Below are 23,839 nucleotides of genomic sequence, written 5' to 3' on the forward strand. Positions count from 1 at the left end.
GGCCCCTGAGAATTCTAGGATGATTAATTCAGCATTTGTCAGCCAGGCCCAAGGTGATATTAAAAGGAAATTGCAGAAATTGTGGCTAGGCCACTCTAGGACCTTAAAGTGCTTCTTCTTGAGCCACTCCTTTGTTGCCTTGGCTGTGTGTTTTGGGTTATTGTCATGCTGGAATACCTATGCACTACCTATTTTCAATTCCCTGGCTGAGGGAAGGAGGTTCTCACCCAAGATTTGACGGTACATGGCCCCGTCCATCGTCCCTTTGATGCGGTGCAGTTCTCCTGTCCCCTTAGCAGAAAAACACCCCCCAAAGCATAATGTTTCTGCTTACACTGTGGATGGTGTTCTTGGGGTCATAGGCAAACACGGCAAGTTGAGTTGATGCCAAAGAGCTTGATTTTGGTCTCATCCGTCCCCAACACTTTTACCCAGTTCTCCTCTGAATCATTCTGGCAATCTTCAGACGGGCCTGTACATGTGCTTTCTTGAGCAGGGGTACCTTGCGGGCACTGCAGGATTTCAGACCTTCACGGCGTAGTGTGTTACCAATTGTTTTCTTGGTGACTATGGTCCCAGCTGCCTTGATATTATTAACAAGATCTTCCCGTATAGTTCTGAGCTGATTCCTCACTGTTCTCATGATCATTGAAACTCCACGAGGTGAGATCTTGCATGGAGCACCAGACCGAGGGAGACTGACAGTTATTTTGTGTTTCTTCCATTTGCGAATAATCGCACCACCTGTTGTCCCCTTCTCACCAAGCTGCTTGGCGATGGTCTTGTAGCCCATTCCAGCCTTGTGTAGGTCTACAATCTTGTCCCGGCAAAAAGAGAAAAAACTAACCGCACTCCAATCACGTGAAGATCCGGGTGCTAAACTGGACCAAGGGCCAGCACCAGCCCCAGGGAGTAGATGGAGGACCCAGGCACTCCAAGTATCTTTAATTAATTTTTATTTAGATAAGTGACGTTTCGACCCCTGAAAGGGTCTTAGTCAAGCTTGACAAAGACCCTTTCAGGGGTCAAAACATTGCAGTGTCTCATTTATCCAAATAAATAAAATTGAAGATACTTTGAGTGCCTGGATCCTCTTTCTACCACTGATACAATCTTGGACAGCTCTTTGGTCTTGGCCATGGTGGATACTTTGGAATCTGATTTATTTATTTTGTGGACAGGTGTCTTTTATACAGGTAACAAGCTGAGATTAGGAGCACTCCCTTTAAGAGAGTGCTCCTAGTCTCAGCTCGTTACCTGTATAAACCACACCTGTGAGCCAGAAATATTGCCGATTGATAGAGGATTAAATACTTATTTCACTCATTGACATGCAAATTAATTTATTACTTTTTTGACATGCGTTTTTCTGGATTTTTTGTTGTTGTTGTTATTATTTCTCTCACTGTTAAAATACACCTACCATTAAAATTATAGACTGATCATTTTATTGTAAGTGGACCAATGTTCAAACGACAAACGTTCAAAATCAGCAGGGGATCAAATACTTTTTTACCTCACAGAATAGTGGTAGGGATCATTTCCTATCTACCAAATAACAATATCTCCACATGAAATGCATTTCAGGAGGAGCAGGGACAGCACATGTTAGATCATAGGACAGCACTTTATAACAGCTCCTGCCACTCTGCTATCAATCATAGGAGACTGATTGGTCGACAGAAGACAGGAGGGTAAGTAGTTTGCAAATAACCCTTCAAACTCCACATGCCCTTTTTGTAAACCCTAAATTTAAACCCTCCCAAAACCTAAATAAATCCTTTTCATAGTCCTAACTTTAAGCACATAAAGCCTTCTAAATACAGCAAGACCATGTCTGGACTAATATTTTAATTTATGGAGGGTCTAAGGAATACATTGCCACAAGAACAGAAAATATGTGAAATCTGAAATCTAACGGGCAAAAATATAGAGAAGCCTCAATAGCTTTACCTACCTATGGAAAAGCATTGGCTTGGCTGAGATCATCAATATCTAATCCCTAACCATTTCTAACATTATCTTACATGCAGCAACACAGCAGCCTATATTTACAGATTCAAACACAATACATTACCAGCAGAAATATGTAAATATAATATTACAAATGTAAGTAAGTGTAACATACATCCCCTCTAATGAGCCAGATTGGCGAAACGTGCGTCAGCTGTTCTGACAAGCACACTTCATAGCCACTGTATCACGAGTGAGCTCATGTTCGGCTTATAATGGCGTTTACAGAAACCCACTAATACCTGTCCCCATATATTGGTAAAAAAAAAAAAAAATACGGCTATCATTACAATCTCAAATCTTTCTTTCATTATATTGATTCTAAGGGTGGGAGGCATTCCTTATACATCCATTTAGGAGTAACAGGCATTTTGGGTTAAGGGGTGCCCTCGAAGGCACAGAATTAGTATTTATTTTACCACTCCCTGCTATCACCCCTATTGATACAGACATGTATTGGCTACATTGTTTGGCAGCGACTATTAGCTAATACAATGTTGCTTTTTTGTTCCCACTACATTGCTGGCCTTTTTTAGTTGCACTATATCTAGCAAGACCATTAAGCCTGTATTACAAGCATTTTCTGATATCTTAGTATTCCTATTGCAGCACAGCACATTATGAAATACTACTTTTTTCTTTCTAAAAGGGAGGTAGACGTCACCTTATTCCATTGTTTGGAGTTTAGATTTAGAATTTTTTTTCTATTCTCCTTATACTGCTGGTCTGCTACAGATTAGCTTTTTTTATTATCCTGATCTCCCAAAGCTACAGCCTGTACTACCTTACTCTGTATTAATTATCCCAATATTTGGGTAGAACTACCAGATTTTCATATACAGACATTATAGCTACACTCAGGATAATTGTTTTGTAAATATGTACATTATTATTTCTGTTTGAATTTTGTTTTCCTTTTCTTTTTGTTGTGGTGACTTATTTCACCTCTTAATCTCTATATTAAAAGTTAAGGTTTTTTGGGGTTTTTTTTTTTTTTTAAACCTAGCCTAGTTGGTTGATATTTGCCACTTCACCAGCGATACAGGATGTTAATAATTACATTACCTTTCTTTACTTTTTTTTTTATTGTCTTTAGAAATTAGTATATTATTATTAAAGTTACTAAAAAGAGAGTGCAAAAGACAGCTATAGTATATGGAATATTATCAATTCATGCAAACCTTAATCTGCAAAATGAACGATATAAACAAAATCAAATAATAAACCAAAATACAAAAGGGATGAAATATATACCAGCTGCTAAAACACGTAAAGAGCTTTTCCAAAGTAAAAATTCAATAAACAGTGTTAGCGCTTAGCAGATATGTCCCTGTGAGATATTCTCCAGGGTATCACAAAAACAAACTTGTAAAATCTGAGATCCAGATTGGGTATCAATAAGTTTTAATGAATTCCAATGATTATAGAAAAAATAATAAAAAGGGCAAAGCCAATTTCTGTGTCCATTTCTGTGTTAAACCACCTAGTACGCTGTATATACCTTAAAATTAAGGAAACAGAAACACTGTAAATTTTAATACCCTTATAAACCCTACCCCCCAATCAAAAATTCTTACAAGTTAAAATCGTGGTACTTATCTCTAAGGACCACTGAAACAGCATAGTAAACACTTGAGCCAGCCAGATTATCAGGTGGGTTACCAGTTCCTACAGAGGAGACAGCATCTGCTTCGTGCACTAAAGCTGACCGTCTACGATCTAGATTCGGAGGAATGCCAAAGGTATATCCCGCTGGGAGATGGAGCCTCGTGTGTGGTCCCCACATGCTGCAATACCGCTACCATGCAGTTTTATACTCTGTCTATCAGGCGGCATGAATAATCTTAAAGCTCTATACTAAACACTTTGCCTTGAGTTATAAAAGAGAATGTATCTGATTATAAAATATATACAAATACAAATCATAACATTTGGTTCCCAAAGAATTTCGTAAGAAGAGGGGGCGGTTTCCATCCATCAACCAGAGGGTCTTTGTCCCGTGTTGAGCTGAATGTTCCCCAACAGGGCATGACAATAGAGATAAAATAAATATAAAAATAAAAAAAATATAAAAATAAAAAGAATTACATCGGAATAAAATATAGCAAAAAAAACTGTTATACATTAAACTTCCCAAATGGGTGCTTGCATTAGTTTCCTATTATCAGGATGGTAACGTTTAGACATTACATGTATTTGTACAATATAAATAAAATTATTATGACACGAGTTGGAATTAGAATAAATATCGAACACAAAAAGGACTTCTATAGATCAGATTTATCCCTATAAAATAATATATATATTTCTTTGTATGTATGGGTAATGGGACTGAATTATACACAACAAATATACTTCAAATCCCATTCTGTATTTCCCCCGATCAGATCTTAACTTGATGTGGTATAAACAGCTTCCTCTAGAGTAGCATTAATACCAATGAGGGTACCTCCCATATCAAGGAGCAAGAACCCGGATTAACTATACATAATAACACTGACCTTAACCTTATGTGACCTTGTGTCAATTAGTGAATGACCTAATTGGTGTCTTTAGATCTCAGATATTCCACTGCCTAGGGAGAAAGCTGGTTTACAATGAAATGTGTATCTATGTGTTTCTAAAGAAAAGCATCTGCAAGCATTGGTATTTGCTACGTCAAGATCCAATATTGGCGCCCCACTTAGCTATGAAACCTAGGGTGATATTTAGATGAGCAGCCACATTGAGAAGCAAATTAGTACATGGTTACAAGAACCCTACTGTAGGTAAACATTTCCTAATTACAGAAAAAGGTTATTTTAGATATGGAAATTGTCATGTATGCAAGTTGACAGGCTGTAAACAAGGAAAAATAACCACATTTCAGTCCTTTGTAACAGGGCAGACATTTGACATAAAAGAGTGCATCACTTGTAGTACTAAGCAAGTGATCTATATGTTAGGGTGCCCCTGCGGCCTTCAATATGTGGGTCAAACTAAGAGAACATTGAAGACTAGACTAAGGGAACATGCCTACAACATCAAAAGGGGGTTTGACAAACATTCTTTATCACATCACTTTAAAATGCACCATAATAGTAATCCAACTTTACTCACATATTGTTTTATTCAGCGAGTAGTTGTACCATAGAGAGGAGGGGAATTAAGTAAGAAGCTAATGTACCAAGAGATGTATTGGATCTTCAATTTAAAAACTTTAGCCCCTTCAGGGCTAAATGCCGAATTAGAGTTGGCTAATATAGTGCAAGCGCAGATATTAATCCACTATGGCAGTTCATTTTTTTATTCTTTTTATTCTTTATTTTTTCGTGCAAGTAGTAAAGCCTTGACATACAATGCCATTTCACAGAAAACGTTTGGTACATAATACGGTGACACATGCAGAATTGACAGCACATTTTATAGTGTGTGATGCAAACAATAAACTGAACTTTACATTTTTAATTACGTGTGGGCTAGGACTGATGGTCCTGTCGTTTGTTGAGGTGTGTCCCTCCATGGGGGGTAGGGTGTAGCGGAGTGTAGCATTGGAATCCACGATCTCCGCTGGTATCACAGGTAAATCCACAGTCAGCGCTGAAAAGTAAGGCAATATCCCAATCCTCCCAATAACCGAGCGAAACACAGTTTGGGAGTCAACTAACTGGCTTTATTCACAGGCTTATATATTTATACAGTTCCCCATGCAAGGGGTTTCCTGACAGAAGTTTCAGGGGATTTCTCCCATAATGCAGTGTAATTCTCCCAGGGTGCATTGCTACACGAGAGGGATACTCCCACCAAAATGGACGATTAAGTGGATTATCCCCTCGTGTAGCAAAACTGACAATTCACATAAAAATCTTTTTTATAAGCTTTATACGGTACATTTAAATAACCGAGCGTTTAGTAGATAGCTGGGGTCTGAGCGCATCTTTTGTGTGAATACCGCTCAGATCCCAGCTGAAATGACCGAACGCCGCAACAAATACAGTTTACATTGAAGTTCCCCTCAAACTGTCGATTATACTTGGGGGAACGATCCTACCGAATACCAGGCTCCCGAACGGTCTGGAAGTCCAGCGGTGTTCGTGTCGTCGAGTAGCCGTTTTCAGTTCCAGGCGCTCGACGACCAAACACCGCTGAAGAATAGCGAATCCAAGATGGCCGACCGCCGCATGGTCGGTAGCCGAACGACGGCCACCTAGGAGAGCTTCTAATTACCGATTGCAACATTGTTGCAATCGGTTAATGAGTGCCACACGCTCCTAAGTGTGTGGTCTATCAGGGGAGCCCGCATTCGTTCCATGAACGGCCCGGATAGCCGCTGTTCGTCGAACTAAGTACTTGCATGCTGGTAGCTTACGGCTGCCAGCATGCGAATTACCATAGCCTAGATACACAGTACATTTACATATACCACACAGTATACATAGCAAAATACCCACAGCACATAGTACAGACAACCTTTCTATATTACAGTCCAGAAGTGGCTATGTTTGCCACAATGCTCCCCCAGAACCAAGCCGGCATACACAGTCTGATCCCAACGCATCGGCTTGGGGATGTCCGGGAGAGTACTCACAGATCACTTTTCAAGTTCAGTCTGTCTAGATAACCCGTCGGCGTTACCGTTTTGCTTCCCTGGGCGGTAATGGATCGTAAAGTCAAAGGGCTGCAGCGCCAAACTCCAGCGCAACAGCCTGGCATTGTCCCCAGCCACACGGTTCAGCCACACCAACGGGTTGTGATCTGTGAGTAGGGAAAAAGGTTGTCCATACAAATAAGGCTGTAACTTTTTGAGAGCCCACACCACGGTCAGGCATTCTTTTTCAATGGCGGTGTAGCTTACTTCACTGGGCAGCAACTTTCGGCTCAAGTAAGCTACGGGATGTTCTCCGCCATCGGCTCCCACTTGGCTCAGCACTGCTCCCAATCCAAACATTGAAGCGTCTGTGTGGACAAGAAATCTTTTAGTTGGATCGGGAGTGGCAAGTACAGGAGCATTAGTTAAAGCAGTTTTGAGTTGTTGGAATGCCTGCTCACACTCTGGGGCCCAGACAACCTGTCGAGGAAGGTTCTTGCGGGTCAAGTCAGTCAGGGGTTTGGCCAGGGCACTGTAATTGGGCACGAATTTTCTATAGTACCCTGCGGTACCTAGGAATGCCAACACTTGGGTTTTGGTCCTGGGGGTGGGCCACTTGGCTACGGCTTCAATTTTAGCTGGCTCGGGTTTCTGCTGCCCACACCCCACCCGGTGACCCAAGTACTGCACCTCTGCCATCCCTATATGACACTTGCTGGGTTTCAGGGTTAGCCCTGCCTCTCCAATACAATATAGGATGGCCCCTATATGTTGTAAGTGTTCCTCCCAGGTCTGGCTAAATATGGCAATGTCGTCTAAGTACGCACATGCATAACCTTGGAAACCGTCCAGTAGCCGATCTACCATCCGCTGAAAGGTTGCCGGAGCGTTTTTCATCCCGAATGGCATGACCCGAAATTGGTACAGGCCAAACGGGGTGACAAAGGCCGACTTGGGGATGGCATCATCGGCTAGTGGGATTTGCCAGTATCCCTTACACAAATCTATGGTAGTGAGATACTGGCCACGGGCCATCTTATGTAGCAGCTCGTCTATCCGGGGCATCGGGTAGGCATCAGACACTGTTTGGTCATTGAGCCTCCGGTAGTCGACGCAGAAGCGCGTTGTGCCGTCCTTCTTAGGTACCAGCACTACCGGCGATGCCCAGGGGCTATCGGAAGGTTCGATAACCCCTAGCTGCAACATGTCGTCCAGCTCAGTCTTCATATGGGTCCTGACGGATTCAGGGACACGATATGGAGCCTGTCGCATAGGTAGCTGCCCCGGGGTTTCGACTCGGTGGGTGGCTAGTGGAGTGTACCCAGGCAAATTGGAGAAGGTAGCCCCTTTAGCTACGATCAGCTCTTGTACCTGAGCATGCTCTTGAGGACTTAGCCGCTCCCCCAGCTGAACCCCCCGGGACGGCTCTATCTGTTCTTCGGGTTCTAATAGATCAGGGAGGAGAAGGTTTTCCTGATCCTCAGAGGCCGAGGCGCATATTGCCGCCACGTCCTCTATCCTCTCATGGTAGGGTTTGAGCATGTTTACATGGAGCATGTGTCTCTTCCCTACCCCTGAGCAGGGGCCAATCACATAGGTGGTGTCACATCTCTGTTCCACCACCTGGTATGGGCCTTGCCAGATGGCCTGCAGCTTGTCTGTGCGAACGGGTTTTAAAATCAAAACCTTCTGCCCCACTTGAAAGCTGCGGTCTCTGGCCCCCCTATCGTACCAGCGGCGCTGGCGTTGTTGGGCCGCCTGGAGGTTGGTGCGCACAGTCTGAGTCAGCGCCTCCAGACGGTCCCGGAACTCCAATACGTAAGATACGATAGGGGTTCCCTCTGGGCTATCCTCTCCCTCCCAATGTTCCCTAATTAGGTCTAACGGCCCCTGTACCCTCCTACCGAACAGTAATTCTAAATGAGAAAACCCTGTCGATTCTTGGGGAACCTCCCTATATGCGAAGAGCAAGTGGGGTAAAAATCGCTCCCAGTCTTTGTGGGCTTCTCCAAACGTACGGAGCATTTGTTTCAGCGTACCGTTAAACCTTTCGCATAGCCCATTGGACTGGGGGTGGTAGGCGGAATTTATTATGGGCTTAATGCCACAGATTTTCCACAATTGTTGGGTGACCTCGGCAGTAAATTGGGTGCCCCTATCGGATATTATTTCTTGGGGAAACCCCACCCGGGAAAATATCTTCATTAAAGCCTCGGCAACAGTCTCCGCATGGATATTAGTGAGGGCTACGGCCTCGGGGTATCGGGTGGCATAGTCCACTACCGTTAAGATGAACCGTTTCCTGGAGGGACTGGGTTTGGGTAAGGGTCCTACTATGTCAACGGCCACTCTACTGAAAGGTTCTGAAATAATAGGGAGGGGACACAATTTAGCTTTGTGACGGTCACCTCGCTTACCTACTCGTTGGCATATATCACAGGATGTGCAGTATTGCCTCACATCTTTAGAAATCCCTGGCCAGAAAAATGCATGGGTTAACCTATATCGGGTACGGGTCATCCCTAGATGTCCAGACAAGGGAATATCGTGAGCGATCCTAAGTAGCTCTGGACGGTATTTCTGGGGAACCACTAACTGTTTGGTGGTCACTGTGACTGAACCTCCTACTTCCCGTTCAGCAATGCGGTAAAGTAGCCCTTTCTCCCAAGTGTACCGCTCCCCCTCTAGCCCCCCCTGGTCAGTGCGTACCCTGTCCCTGTACACCTGTAGTGTGAGGTCGGACTTCACCTCGGCTTCAAACTTAGCTGGGGTATCCCAGGACATACGTGTCGGGTGGGGCTCTTGGTCTCTTACCTGAGCCTCAGAGTCTGTCGGTGGAGCCGTGGTGCGAGCCTGTTGCCGTGTGGTGACTGGATGGGCTTCCTGGTAGGGAGCCTGTGGGACAAAAGCAGAGGTCATCTGGCCCAAATCATTCCCCAGTACAACATCTGCTGGTAAATTTTGCATCAGTCCCACTTCTACTGTCCCCTCTCCCACACCCCAATTCAAATGTACTTTAGCAGTAGGTAGTCGGTATACTGCCCCCCCTGCCACTCGTATGGCCACAGATCCGCCAGTGTGTGCCACATCGGAGACCAAATGGGGTGCTATCAGGGTTAAGGTAGCTCCCGAATCCCGCAGTCCCTGAACCTCTTTCCCCTCTAGGGTTACCAGCTGTCGGTTATGTTGCCGGTTATCTGTGGCTCGGACTGACATTACTTCATGCAATATGCCCAGGGGTTCCTCTGCGTGAACGCTCCACAACTCCTGTGTGGCCGGTTCCCTTTGATAGTGATGGGCAGCAGCCCTGGGTGCTGGGTTTGGGCGCCCTTGATTCCAGGCGGGCTTGCCACGGTTTTGGGTACATTCCCGGGCCATATGCCCCCACTGTTTGCAGGAGTGGCATTGGATGTTGGCCCGCCCGTTATACCTGGAAGGTGGGGGTAAATTTCCTTGGGAAGGGCGAAACGGGGAGGCTGTGTGGGCTGGAGGCGGTATAGCGCTGGGTAGTCCCGTGTGTCGAGGGTAACTTTTGGCTATAGGTCCCTGGTGTCTCCGTGCATCAAAGTGTTGGTCGGCCAACCTACCGGCTTCGGTTAGGGTGAGGGGTTTCCTGTCCCGCACCCATTCTTGTGCCTCTGGGGATAATCCATTAAAAAATTGCTCCAACAACATCAGCTGACGCAACCCTTCCATGGTGGTGGCTTGGCTGGCCTGTATCCACCCTTGGGAGGCCTGGTCTAGCTTGTGAGCCCATTCAGCGTGAGAATTTATCTCTGGTTTGCGCAGGTTTCTGAACTTGCGCCGGTATGCCTCTGGAGTAATGGCATACCTCTCTAATATTGCTCGCTTCACCTTCTCATAGTCCTTGCTGTCCTCACTGGGCACAGCGCGGTATGCTTTGGCTGCCCGACCTGCTAGCTTGCCTGCCAGCAGTGGCACCCATACTGCCCGCTCTAAATCATGCAAATCACATAGTCTCTCAAAGTCCTGCAAGTACCCATCAATTTCATCCTTTTCCTCGCAAAATACTTTGAAGGCATGATAAGGAAGTTTGGGTTTTACCTGGTTGTAGAGGGACCCGGTTGCGGACTCTGCTCGAGACAATGTATGCTGTGGGCTGTGTGCCATTACGTACTCTTGTACATTCGCCATCACCAGGTTCATCATGGCATCTGATACAGGCTGAGGCAAAAATTCTAGCCTGGTCCTCATTTCCCTCTGGTAGAGAGTTTCTTCCATAACTGCTGGGGGTGTAGCGCTGCGGGCTCGGTCTCCCTCCATCAGCTCGGCAATTAGTGTAGCCTTGGGTTTGCTGCTGGCTATCTTACCCCTGGCTTCCAGCAGTTCTTTTAACGTTTGCCTCTTCAGCTTAGAATAATCTGTCTCCATTCACTTCGGTAGTCAGTTCTTTCGCTGTTTTCTGCTTGCCATTCCCTTTTCTTATTCGGCAGTTATAATTGCACGAATCGCGCTTTTCGGCTGTAAGGTTGGATCCCATCGCTTGCCACCAATTGTAGCGGAGTGTAGCATTAGAATCCACGATCTCCGCTGGTATCACAGGTAAATCCACAGTCAGCGCTGAAAAGTAAGGCAATATGCCAATCCTCCCAATAACCGGACGAAACACAGTTTGGGTCAACTAACTGGCTTTATTCACAGGCTTGTATATTTATACAGTTCCCCATGCAAGGGGTTTCCTGACAGAAGTTTCAGGGGATTTCTCCCATAATGCAGTGTAATTCTCCCAGGGTGCAGAGGGGATACTCCCACCAAAATGGACGATTAAGTGGATTATCCCCTCGTGTAGCAAAACTGACAATTCACATAAAAATCCTTTTTATAAGCTTTATACGGTACATTTAAATAACCGAACGTTCGGTAGATAGCTGGGGTCTGAGCGCATCTTTTGTGTGAATACCGCTCAGATCCCAGCTGAAATGACCGAACGCCGCAACAAATACAGTTTACATTGAAGTTCCCCTCAAACTGTCGATTATACTTGGGGGAACGATCCTACCGAATACCAGGCTCCCGAACGGTCTGGAAGTCCAGCGGTGTTCGTGTCGTCGAGTAGCCATTTTCAGTTCCAACCGATCGACGACCAAACACCGCTGAAGAATAGCGAATCCAAGATGGCCGACCGCCGCATGGTCGATAGCCGAAAGACGGCCACCTAGGAGAGCTTCTAATTACCGATTGCAACATTGTTGCAATCGGTTAACGAGTGCCACACGCTCCTAAGTGTGTGGTCTATCAGTGGAGCCCACATTCGTTCCACGAACGGCCCGGATAGCCGCTGTTCGTCGAACTAAGTACTTGCATGCTGGTAGCTTACGGCTGCCAGCATGCGAATTACCATAGCCTAGATACACAGTACATTTACATATACCACACAGTATACATAGCAAAATACCCACAGCACATAGTACAGACAACCTTTCTATATTACAGTCCAGAAGTGGCTATGTTTGCCACATAGGGGTGGAGGTTAATGCCTACATGCGTGTAGATAGGGCTCGGGCTAGGTGAAGCTGGAGGTCTGCAAGCAGGTCTTTCATGATTGCCATTGTCACAGGGGCTGAGTCTGGGTGAGAGGTGGGAAGCCTTAGGACCCTTTGCTCCGGTGGGTATCCTGCTGCCATTCCCAGAGAGATGTCATCTGAAATCTCAGTATCGCCGTCTGAGAGGTCGGCCATTTTAGGGTCTGTGCTGCTTTGGGCCTGACGCCACAAGTCCCCGATATTCATGCCTATTCTCGGTTTATCGGGTCTGGACTACTTAGTTTTTCACCCCATGTCGTTGGGGTCAGCTGCAGGTATGCGATGCAGGTGTCGGGAGTACGAAAAAAAACCTTTAATAGCAGATTTATTAGGTTCTCTGCACGGAGCTCAGGTAACGTGCGTCCATCCAGATCAGTAGCTTGGCTCCGCCTCTTCATGCAACCATTTTACCACCCTATGGCAGTTCATTTTAAAAGCCTTAATCTCCTCACCATTTTTTAGCTATAGTGAGAGCATGTATTCATGTTTCTATGTTTATTCAATCTGCAATTCTTATCAGAAAAAAATAAAAAATTCTATATAGTGTATATATATTCTTCTTTGAGGCATATAGTGATGGTTACAAATTAGAATGAACAAATATTCTGTTACATTCTTTCACATTATTTATCATACAAAGTAACTTATTCCAATGTTCACTGTAGGTCTCCACTCATTAAAGTTCCTACTTTATTATTTCTCTACTTTATATATGTATCTGTTTCAAACTTTATTTAATTTTTTTACTTCCTATTCCAGGTGCTTTATTTAAGCTATCTTCTCTCTATGGGGTTTTATGTAAGAGAGGTATAATGCATAAGAAAACAATGTCATGTAAAATACACTTTATCCTATACACATTTCATTGCAAACCAGCTTTCTCCCTATGCAGTGGAATATCTGAGCTCTAAAGACACCAAATAGGTCATTCACTAATTGACACAAGGTCACATTAGGTTAAGGTCGGTGTTATGTATAGTGTGATGGATCACTATAACCATCCCCTTTGGTTATGCATTCAGCTATGTGTTCAGGACATTGCATTCCCCTTTATTTTATTTCTACCTGTCATTCCCTTAGCGGGCAGCCGGCCTAACTCTGAAGCCAGACAAGTGTCATCTTGGGATGGCTGAAGTCCAGTACCTGGGACACCGGGTGGGGTGCGGGAAACAGCGACCTGAACCTGCTATGATTGAAGCAGTCGCTAAGTGCCCCACACCAAGTACTGACCTTCTTGGGGACAGCAGGGTATTATAGACATTTTGTACCCGACTACAGTGCTATTGCTAAGCCCCTGACTGACCTGACTAAGAAGAAATTGCCTAGGTCCTGTGGTCTCCCGCCTGTGAAACTGCATTCCAAGCCCTAAAGACAGCACTAATTCATGCACCTGTATTGGCTGCCCCAGCTCCTAACAAATGCTTTGTTGTCCACACAGACAGTTCTAAGCCAAGTGGGTGAAGATGGAGCAGAAAACCCTGTTGCGTACCTCTGTAGGAAGCTGTTACCCTGAGAGGTGAGCTACGCGGCAGTGGAGAAAGAATGTTTAGCCCTGGTGTGGGCCTTGAAGAAACTGACTCCTTATCTGTATGGCCGAGAATTTGCCCTAATGACTGACCACAACCCGTTGGTGTGTCTTAACCGGGTCGCAGGCGACAATGACAGACACCTTCACCATCCAGTATCGTCCTGGTAAACAAAATGGCAACGCCGACGGGTTGTATCGACAAATCAAATGCAGCAGCTAGGAGAAGAGTCCAAACATCCACAAGTTGACCGTTAGGGTCAAGCCGTGTCTGCCAGAGTGTTCCACATGGGGGGTAGCACTGTGACGGATCACTATAACCATGGATTACCATCCCTTTTGGTTAGGCATTCAACTATGTGTTCAGGACATTGCATCCCCCTTTATTTTATTTCTCCCTGTCATTCCCTTACTGAACAAGAAGTGTGCCACCTATTAACATTATGTACTCAATACACTTCGAACTCCCAAACAGTCAAAATGGTTTGAAGTGGCACTTCGAACTCCCAAACTCCCGAAGCCATTCGAAGTGCTCTTCGACCACGTGGCGGTGGCCATCTTAAGCCGTGAGTACTATGAGCGGTGTTTGGTCGTCGAGTGCATGGAACTCGAATCGGACGACGCAAACACCGCTAAACTTTACCCTCCATGGAGGTTCAGCTATTCGAACGGGAGTCGAATGGCGTTCAGTAAAATGAAACCCACGAACAAGAGACACATAATGACATTATCCACGAACGGCTATGTTTGGTATTTCAAACGGTATTTTGAATCTTCTAAGTAGACCGGCCGCACAGCCTGATTCTTTGGAACTGTTTTGGGCATGAAACCATGCATGTGGTCGGTCAAAATAAGACTTAAGATTAGAGATAAGAGATAAGATTAGGGCTATCAGGGGGTGCAACTTTTATGGGGATTTTTTGTGGTTTGGGGGTACTTTTAGGGTTTTGCAAAATATGTGTTTTTTTCTTCCTGGAGATAATTGGGTTAATACAGTATCTGACTAAATAATCTCATAGGCAGATGGGAGGGATTGTATGTCATATGTGGGAGTGCCTTCCATTGTAAACGTGTTATGTCCCTGTCCCCAACAAGGTTCATGTGGGCGTAGTGTTGTATTTTGTTGTGAATAATTCAGTCCCATTACCCATACATACTAAGAAATATATATATTATTTTATAGGGTTTAATGTGATCTATAGAAGTCATTTTTGTGTTCGGTATTTATTCTAATTCCTGATGTCACATGAAATTTTCCATTTTTCCAAATTTTCCATTCACGAATGGCGAACGCGAACTTCCGCAAACGTTCGCGAACGGGCGAACCCGGCGAACCGCCATAGACTTCAATAGGCAGGCGAATTTTAAATCCCACAGGGACTCTTTCTGGCCACAATAGTGATGGAAAAGTTGTTTCAAGGGGATTAACACCTGGACTGTGGCATGCCGGAGGGGGATCCATGGCAAAATACCCATGGAAAATTACATAGTTGATGCAGAGTCTGGTTTTAATCCATAAAGGGCATAAATCACCTAATATTCCTAAATTGTTTGGAATAACGTGCTTTAAAACATCAGGTATGATGTTGTATCGATCAGGTAGTCGCTTCACAGTGACAGACCAAACTCCCCGTTTAACGCACCGCAAACAACTGCAAACAGCTTATTTGCACAAGCTCAAACTCCCCATTTGCACAAGGTTGGATACCGATCGATGGTTCGATATTCTGAGTCCTCTCTGATTTACTGTACACGACTATTTGATATTCCCACAAATTTTATATAGCATTTTATGTTTGTTTGAGACCACCTTAAAAATATTGGATATCGCTAAAAATCATGATCACTATATACTTTCTCTACAAACCTATAAACGAACCAAACAAACCAAACTACTCATCCATCCACTTTATCCCACCTAGTATTAGTGCCCAGTTAAAATACTTGACTCTTACTTACCCACACTCAGACATTCCACACACATTTCACCACTACTCTCACTGAATCCCTCTGACTACGGCTAAATTCATCTTCTACATCAGAACTCCCCATTTGCACAAGGTTGGATACCGATTGATGGTTCGATATGCTGAGCCCTCTCTGATTTACTGTACATGACTATTCGATATTCCCACAAATTCTATATAGCATTTTATGTTTGTTTGAGACTACCTTAAAAATATTGGATATCGCTAAAAATCATGATCCTTTATATACTTTCTCTACAAACCTCTAAAACGAACCAAACTACTCATCCATCTGCTATACCACTTTATGCCACCTAGAACTAGTGCCCAGTTAAAATACTTGACTCTTACTTACCCACACTCAGTCATGCCACACACATTTCACCACTACTCTCACTGAATCCCTCTGACTACGGCTAAATTCATCTTCTACATCAGAACACTACTCCTAAGATTGGGTTGTATCCATGTCTCGGGTCTTTCATTTAGAATAGGGGCAGCTTTGGTCTCCTTCAACACTGACACTCCAGTGCATATTATTAAAAGATTGGGCAGATGGAAATCCTCAGTCTACAACCGATATATTCCTCATCCCGAGAAAGAAATGAGGAAAGCTTTTAAAAGTTTGGCTTTGTAAATTTGATGCAATAAGTGTGTTTTTCTTTAATACCTTTTCACCCTCTTTGCATGAACCCGATTTACATTTATTACTAATATGTTTCTGAACATATATATTATATTATTCACTCACTCACTCACTCTCTGGGACGGCCTAAGACATCATGCTGCCTAGGTCCAACGATAAATGACTATGGGGGATAATGTATAATAAACACAGGTTACTGGCTATGGGGGGGATAATGTATAATAAACACAGGTTACTGGCTATGGGAGGATAATGTATAATAAACACCGGTTACTGGCTATGGGAGGGATAATGTATAATAACACAAGTTACTGGCTATGGGAGGGATAATGCATAATAAACACAGGTTACTGGCTATGGGTGGGGATAATGTATAATAACACAAGTTACTGGCTATGGGAGGGATAATGTATAATAAACACAGGTTACTGGCTATGGGGAGGATAATGTATAATAAACACAGGTTACTGGCTATGGGGGGATAATGTATAATAAACACAGGTTACTGGTTGTGGGGGGGATAATGTATAATAAACACAGGTTACTGGCTATGGGGGAGATAATGTATAATAAGCACAGGTTACTGGCTATGGGGGGGATAATGTATAATAAACACAGGTTACTGGCTATGGGAGGATAATGTATAATAAACACAGGTTACTGGCTATGGGAGGATAATGTATAATAAACACAGGTTACTGGCTATTGGAGGATAATGTATAATAAACACAGGTTACTGGCTATGGGGGATAATGTATAATAAACACAGGTTACTGGCTATGGGGGGATAATGTATAATAAACACAGGTTACTGGCTATGGGGGGATAATGTATAATAAACACAGGTTACTGGCTGTAACGGACCGTTTCACTTACAAGAGGATAAAACCCAGTTTAGGCGATAATCCCCTTTCCAGATGCACAGGCAGCTACTGCAAACACCATTCTCCCGACTGGAGACACACGAACACTGGAACAGCTGAACAAGAAAAGCAGACATCGGCTTACACTCTTGGCAGTCAGCATACAATCCCATTCCCCCAAAGACCGAGACGACACATCGCTTTGAGGGTTAAGCAAGAACTCTAGACTGGGACACCCAGTCTGGCTTTTATTTCCAACTCACACATACAGGCCACACCCAGGGGGAGGCATAAAAGAACCAATGACATAGATGTTACCTCCCACACATCCCCTCCCCTTAGTGTGACACATAATCCCATTATGCATACAGAGTAAAATATACTTTTACACAACTTTCATAACTTTAAAACCATACATCACATTCACATAAAAATACATATCCACAATCAATCCATTCAGGGGAACAACATATTAAAAAATGGCATGAATCCGACCAGGGGTTTAAAAGTTACTAAAAGTATCTTTTGGGCCCTGGCTTGCAGCATGGCACAATCTGGCCCAAACAGAAGTAAAACATCCCCCACAATGCATCCCGGCTTCCTCCCTTCTGCCCTGGAGTTAATTGGAGAAGTAATCCAATTATCTAGGACTAGAGTCAGACTCCATTAACCACATGGTTGCAAAAAGACAGTAAAAGACATAAAATTACATACTGATACATTTAACACATAAAACACACATTTCTACATATCCCCAGTTTAACTGAACACATAAATACCTACATAATATTTAAGACAGTATTACTGTGATATGTTACAAAGTCTTAAAGGGACATTAGTCCCAAAAGTCCCAATATGTCCATCGCTGATTTTAAAGGGCCAGTAGCAGCAATATAAATTATTACATGTCCAAATATAGTGTTTATAGAGCAATGTGTCCATGGGCCGTAGTCGCAGGGCAGGAGGCTAGCAGCCAGGCCTCTCCAGTTCACAGTGACGAAGTTGGTTTCGCCACATTTCTCCCCTTTGCCAATTAGACTAACAGGGTACCTGACTTTCTGCCGGTCAGTGCCCTGGTTAGTCCAGCAACTCACCCACGAAACAGAAATAACAGAGCAGCCCACCCACACTAACCGGTTACTACATCTGGGTGAGGAAGGATTTTGTCCAAGTTCTGGTGTTTCACCACTGCTGGATGGGAGACGGGTAGGCTGCCTTGGTGGGTTGCTGAGGGGGCAGAGACCAGCGGTACTCTGTCCTGTTGCCAGCACTACCACGGGAGTAGTCTGGTGGGCGCCTGGTTGTTGGAGACTGGCTGTCTCCCCTTTAGGTGCACAGCTCGACTGCCGGAGGGGGAGACCGACTGTCTCCCCTTTGGATCCATCACACTGAGGCTGGGGAACAGGACCGACCGTCCCTATCCCTTGTGCTGTAAGTGCAGAGACTACGGTCCCATCTGCACAGTTGTGGGGCTTAACATCTCCCCTTGGTGGGTTAGGTTGCCGTGGGAGAGAGGGTGTAACAAGTTCCTCTCTCTGGATGGCAAACTGCCGCTGGGGAGAAAGGATGGCACCTTCTGCTCCCTGGGGTACACACTGCCGCTGGGGAGGAAGGATTGCACCTTCTGCTCCCTGAGGTACACACTGCCGCTGGGGAGGGAGGACGCTGCTCTCCTCTCCCTTCACCTCACCCTGCCTTCCTGGCACATCACTTTGTTGCTGGGGGGCAGGAACAACAACCTCTGCCCCCTGTAACTCAGCCTGCCGCTGGGGAGGAAGGACAACACCTTCATCCCCCTGGGACACACACTGCCGCTGGGGAGGAAGGACGGCACCTTCAGCTCCCTGAGATACAATCTGCCGCTGGGGAGGAAGGACGACACCTTTAGCTCCCTGGGACTTACTCTGCCGCTGGGGAGGATGGACGACACCATCAGCTCCCTGGGTTACACACTGCCGCTGGGGATCTGGGCCGACTGCCCAGCATCCCTGTAGGGCCGGTAGAGAGACCTCGGTCCCATCTCCACCTGCCTGTTGTGGTTCCTCACAGGACCAATCTATGAGGACCCCTACTTCGGGTTCTTCCTGCCGCCTCGGGGGGGGGGCGGCTAACCTCCTCGGATGCAGCCTCTACTCTGCTGCTGTACCACTCTTCCTGCTCATCATACTCTTCGTCCATCTTTGAGTTTTGCTCAGCCATGACCTGGTTCCAGATCCCCTGGAATGTGTCCATGGATATATAACCCCCATACTGGGCCACTTGCTGCCTCACCTTGGCCATAAAATCATCTTCAGCGTCAGAGCCTTCCATACTTGTCTGCTCCAAGTCGCTGGATACCTCTGCTGCCAGGGGCGCTGCACGAATGCTAACGTTGCCCTCAATTTGTAACTCCAAGGATTTGGTGTTCTGTAGCTGTCCTTCTGGCTGTAGGAACGATCCCGCAGCTTGTTGGTTCCTCTGCGTCGTTCGCAGCATGAGGTACGCCTGTACATCGTTGTAGACCCGGTCTGCCATCTGCTCCGCTCGGGCTGGTGAGAATAGAGCCATCCTGCTCCTATATTCCCTGGCAAACTCGGATTCCTCCTCCTCCCTCGGAGGTGCTGCAGCAGCTGCGACTCTGTCTCCTTCCATTTTCCTGATTTCCTTTGTAGATAGGGTCGCTGTACGGATACTAGCGTTGCCCTCAATTTGTAATCCAGAAATGGTGTTGTCTGTAGCTGTCCCTCTGGTTGTAGGAACGATCCCGCCGCTTGCCACCAATTGTAACGGACCGTTTCACTTACAAGAGGATAAAACCCAGTTTAGGCGATAATCCCCTTTCCAGATGCACAGGCAGCTACTGCAAACACCATTCTCCCGACTGGAGACACACGAACACTGGAACAGCTGAACAAGAAAAGCAGACATCGGCTTACACTCTTGGCAGTCAGCATACAATCCCATTCCCCCAAAGACCGAGACGACACATCGCTTTGAGGGTTAAGCAAGAACTCTAGACTGGGACACCCAGTCTGGCTTTTATTTCCAACTCACACATACAGGCCACACCCAGGGGGAGGCATAAAAGAACCAATGACATAGATGTTACCTCCCACACATCCCCTCCCCTTAGTGTGACACATAATCCCATTATGCATACAGAGTAAAATATACTTTTACACAACTTTCATAACTTTAAAACCATACATCACATTCACATAAAAATACATATCCACAATCAATCCATTCAGGGGAACAACATATTAAAAAATGGCATGAATCCGACCAGGGGTTTAAAAGTTACTAAAAGTATCTTTTGGGCCCTGGCTTGCAGCATGGCACAATCTGGCCCAAACAGAAGTAAAACATCCCCCACAATGCATCCCGGCTTCCTCCCTTCTGCCCTGGAGTTAATTGGAGAAGTAATCCAATTATCTAGGACTAGAGTCAGACTCCATTAACCACATGGTTGCAAAAAGACAGTAAAAGACATAAAATTACATACTGATACATTTAACACATAAAACACACATTTCTACATATCCCCAGTTTAACTGAACACATAAATACCTACATAATATTTAAGACAGTATTACTGTGATATGTTACAAAGTCTTAAAGGGACATTAGTCCCAAAAGTCCCAATATGTCCATCGCTGATTTTAAAGGGCCAGTAGCAGCAATATAAATTATTACATGTCCAAATATAGTGTTTATAGAGCAATGTGTCCATGGGCCGTAGTCGCAGGGCAGGAGGCTAGCAGCCAGGCCTCTCCAGTTCACAGTGGCGAAGTTGGTTTCGCCACACTGGCTATGGGGGATAATGTATAATAAACAAAGGATACTGGTTATGGAGGATAATGTATAATAAACACAAAAAAAAATACAAATAAAATAATAAAAAGAATGCAGCTTCAGAATTAATCTAAATTGTATGCGGTCTAGGAGGTGGGAGGGTCTGGGAGGGAGGGTCTGCTGCTGATTGGCTGGAATGTGTCTGCTGACTGTGAGGTACAGGGTCAAAGTTTACTCAATGATGACGAATAGGGGGCGGACCGAACATCGCATATGTTCGCCATCGGTGGCGAACGCGAACATGCGATGTTCGCTAGGAACTATTTGCCAGCAAACCGTTTGGGACATCACTAATTCCGACTCATGTCATAATAATTACATTTATATTGTACAATACATGTAATGTCTAAACTTTACCATCCTGATAATAGGAAACTAATGCAAGCGACCGTTTGGGAAGTTTAATGTATCACAAGTTTTTTTGCTATATTTTATTCCGATGTAATTTATTTTATTTTTATGTTTATTTTAGCTCTATTTTCATTCACATGTTATGATTTGTATTTGTATATATTTTATAATCCGATGCATTCTATTTTATAAGTTGTTATTCTCCACCAAAGTTATGTATATAATAACTCAAAGCAAAGTGTTTAGCATGAGTAAACAGCTTTAAGACATTATCCATGTCTCCTCTGTAGGAACTGGTAACCCACCTGATAATATGGCTGGCTCAAGTGTTTACTATGCTGTTTCAGTGGTCCTTGGAGATAAGTACCACGATTTTATCTTGTAAGAGTTTTTGAATGTTTTTTTTTATAAGGGTATTAACATTTACAATGTTTTTAAGGTATATAAAGCATAATACGTGGTTCAACACAGAAGTGGACACAGAAATTGGCTTTACCCTTTTTATTATTATTTTTATAATCATTGGAATTCATTAGAACTTATTGATACCCAATCTGGATCTCAGAGTTTACAAGTTTGTAAATGTGATACCCTGGAGAATATCTCACAGGGACATATCTGCTAAGCTTTGACACTGTGGATTGTATATTATTATTTTATTGGTATTTATATAGCGCCAACTTATTCTACTACACTTTACAATATTATAAAAGGGGGAACCTTAACAATAAATAAAGCAATCATTGTACAGCGCTATGGAATTTGCTGGCACTTCATAAATAATATTTATAATTACAAAATGTTGCAGGTAAATAGGTTGGTGAGAGAACCCTGCTCAAATGAGGTTAAAGTCTAGAGGAGGTGGATAAATAAACTTTCACTTATAGACTTTTTTTTTTTTTTATATTTTACACCATTAAATGACATGGTAACCAGCCCTAAAGACATGTCGTCTTGTGTTTTAATGTTGGGAAGAGAGATTGGTCCCTAAATGAATGCTAAAGCTTTTTTTTCCCAGGAACACCTTCTTTTATTTCTAACAAGCATTGCCTGTTTATTTTGTTTTCTCTAAGCCTTTTTTCAATAAAAACTGTTTTACATCTGTCAATTTGGATAATATAGCTAAGGTTCCACCTTAGTAATTACTGTCTTTGTCTGTTTCCTCAAACAATAACCCAAACTAGAAATATCACATACCATAGCCTGGTTTTAGGCAAATATGAGCCATTACATGCAGACTTTGGTCACCCAGATCCTGCACCCTAACCTAACTGTTGAATGCACAACTGTATCTCATGGTTGAGCAGAGTTACTTTAAAGGAATATTTTGAGCGGGTTGCAGGGGTTAAAGTGCTTGGAGTGGTCCTTCAGGATTCATTTTGCATCCTCATTTTAACAGTCAGAAATGGCTTATTGAAACTAACATTTTTTTGGTGAAGACATTGAGAGCTGAATTGAAATTGTTAGGTCACAGGAAGACAAATGAAAAAATATTTAAAGTGGAGAAATGTTATTTGATTAGTAAACAGACTCAGATAGTCTATTTGGACATATATTGACTACTTCAATTACACACACCGGCTGTTCCATCCGTCTATTACTGACAGTGATTCAGTACTATTGGATTACTTTTACAAGTTTTAACTTGATTGAGCGCATTTATGTTTTTATTGATTTTTGTAGTGTGCAGCCATGTTAGAGTGTTGTTGCCCCCCTTGTGTGTGCCCTTGTAAGGGTTAACTAGTTTGTAGGGGTTTATAAAAAATACTCCTTTCTGACATATTACTAGTGATGTCCCGAACGGTTCGCTGGCGAATAATTCCTGGCGAACATCGCATGTTCGCGTTCGCCAAGGATGGCGAACATATGCGATGTTCGGTCCGCCCCCTATTCTTCATCATTGAGTAAACTTTGACCCTGTACCGCACAGTCAGCAGACACATTCCAGCCAATCAGCAGCAGACCCTCCCTCCCAGACCCTCCCACCTCCTAGACAGCATACAATTTAGATTAATTCTGAAGCTGCATTCTTTTTTTTTATTATTTCTTTTTTTGTGTTTATTATACATTATCCCCCATAGCCAGTAACCTGTGTTTATTATACATTATCCCCCCATAGCCAGTGACCCTTGCTTATTATACATTATCCTCCCATAGCCAGTAACCTGTGTTTATTATACATTATCCCTCCCATAGCCAGTAACCTGTGTTTACTATACAGTATCCCCCCATAGCCAGTATCCTGTGTTTTTTATACATTATCCCTCCAATAGCCAGTAACCTGTGTTTATTATACATTATCCCCCCATAGCCAGTAACCTGTGTTTATTATACATTATCCCTCCATAGCCAGTAACTTGTGTTTATTATACATTATCCCCCCCCATAGCCAGTAACCTGTGTTTATTATACATTATCCCTCCCATAGCCAGTAACCTGTATTTATTATACTTTATCCCCCCATAGCCAGTAACCTGTGTTTATTATACATTATCCCTCCCATAGCCAGTAACCTGTGTTTATTATACAT

The sequence above is a fragment of the Pelobates fuscus genome, chromosome 4 (genome assembly GCF_036172605.1).
Source record: "Pelobates fuscus isolate aPelFus1 chromosome 4, aPelFus1.pri, whole genome shotgun sequence".
Classification (NCBI taxonomy): Eukaryota; Metazoa; Chordata; class Amphibia; order Anura; family Pelobatidae; genus Pelobates; species Pelobates fuscus.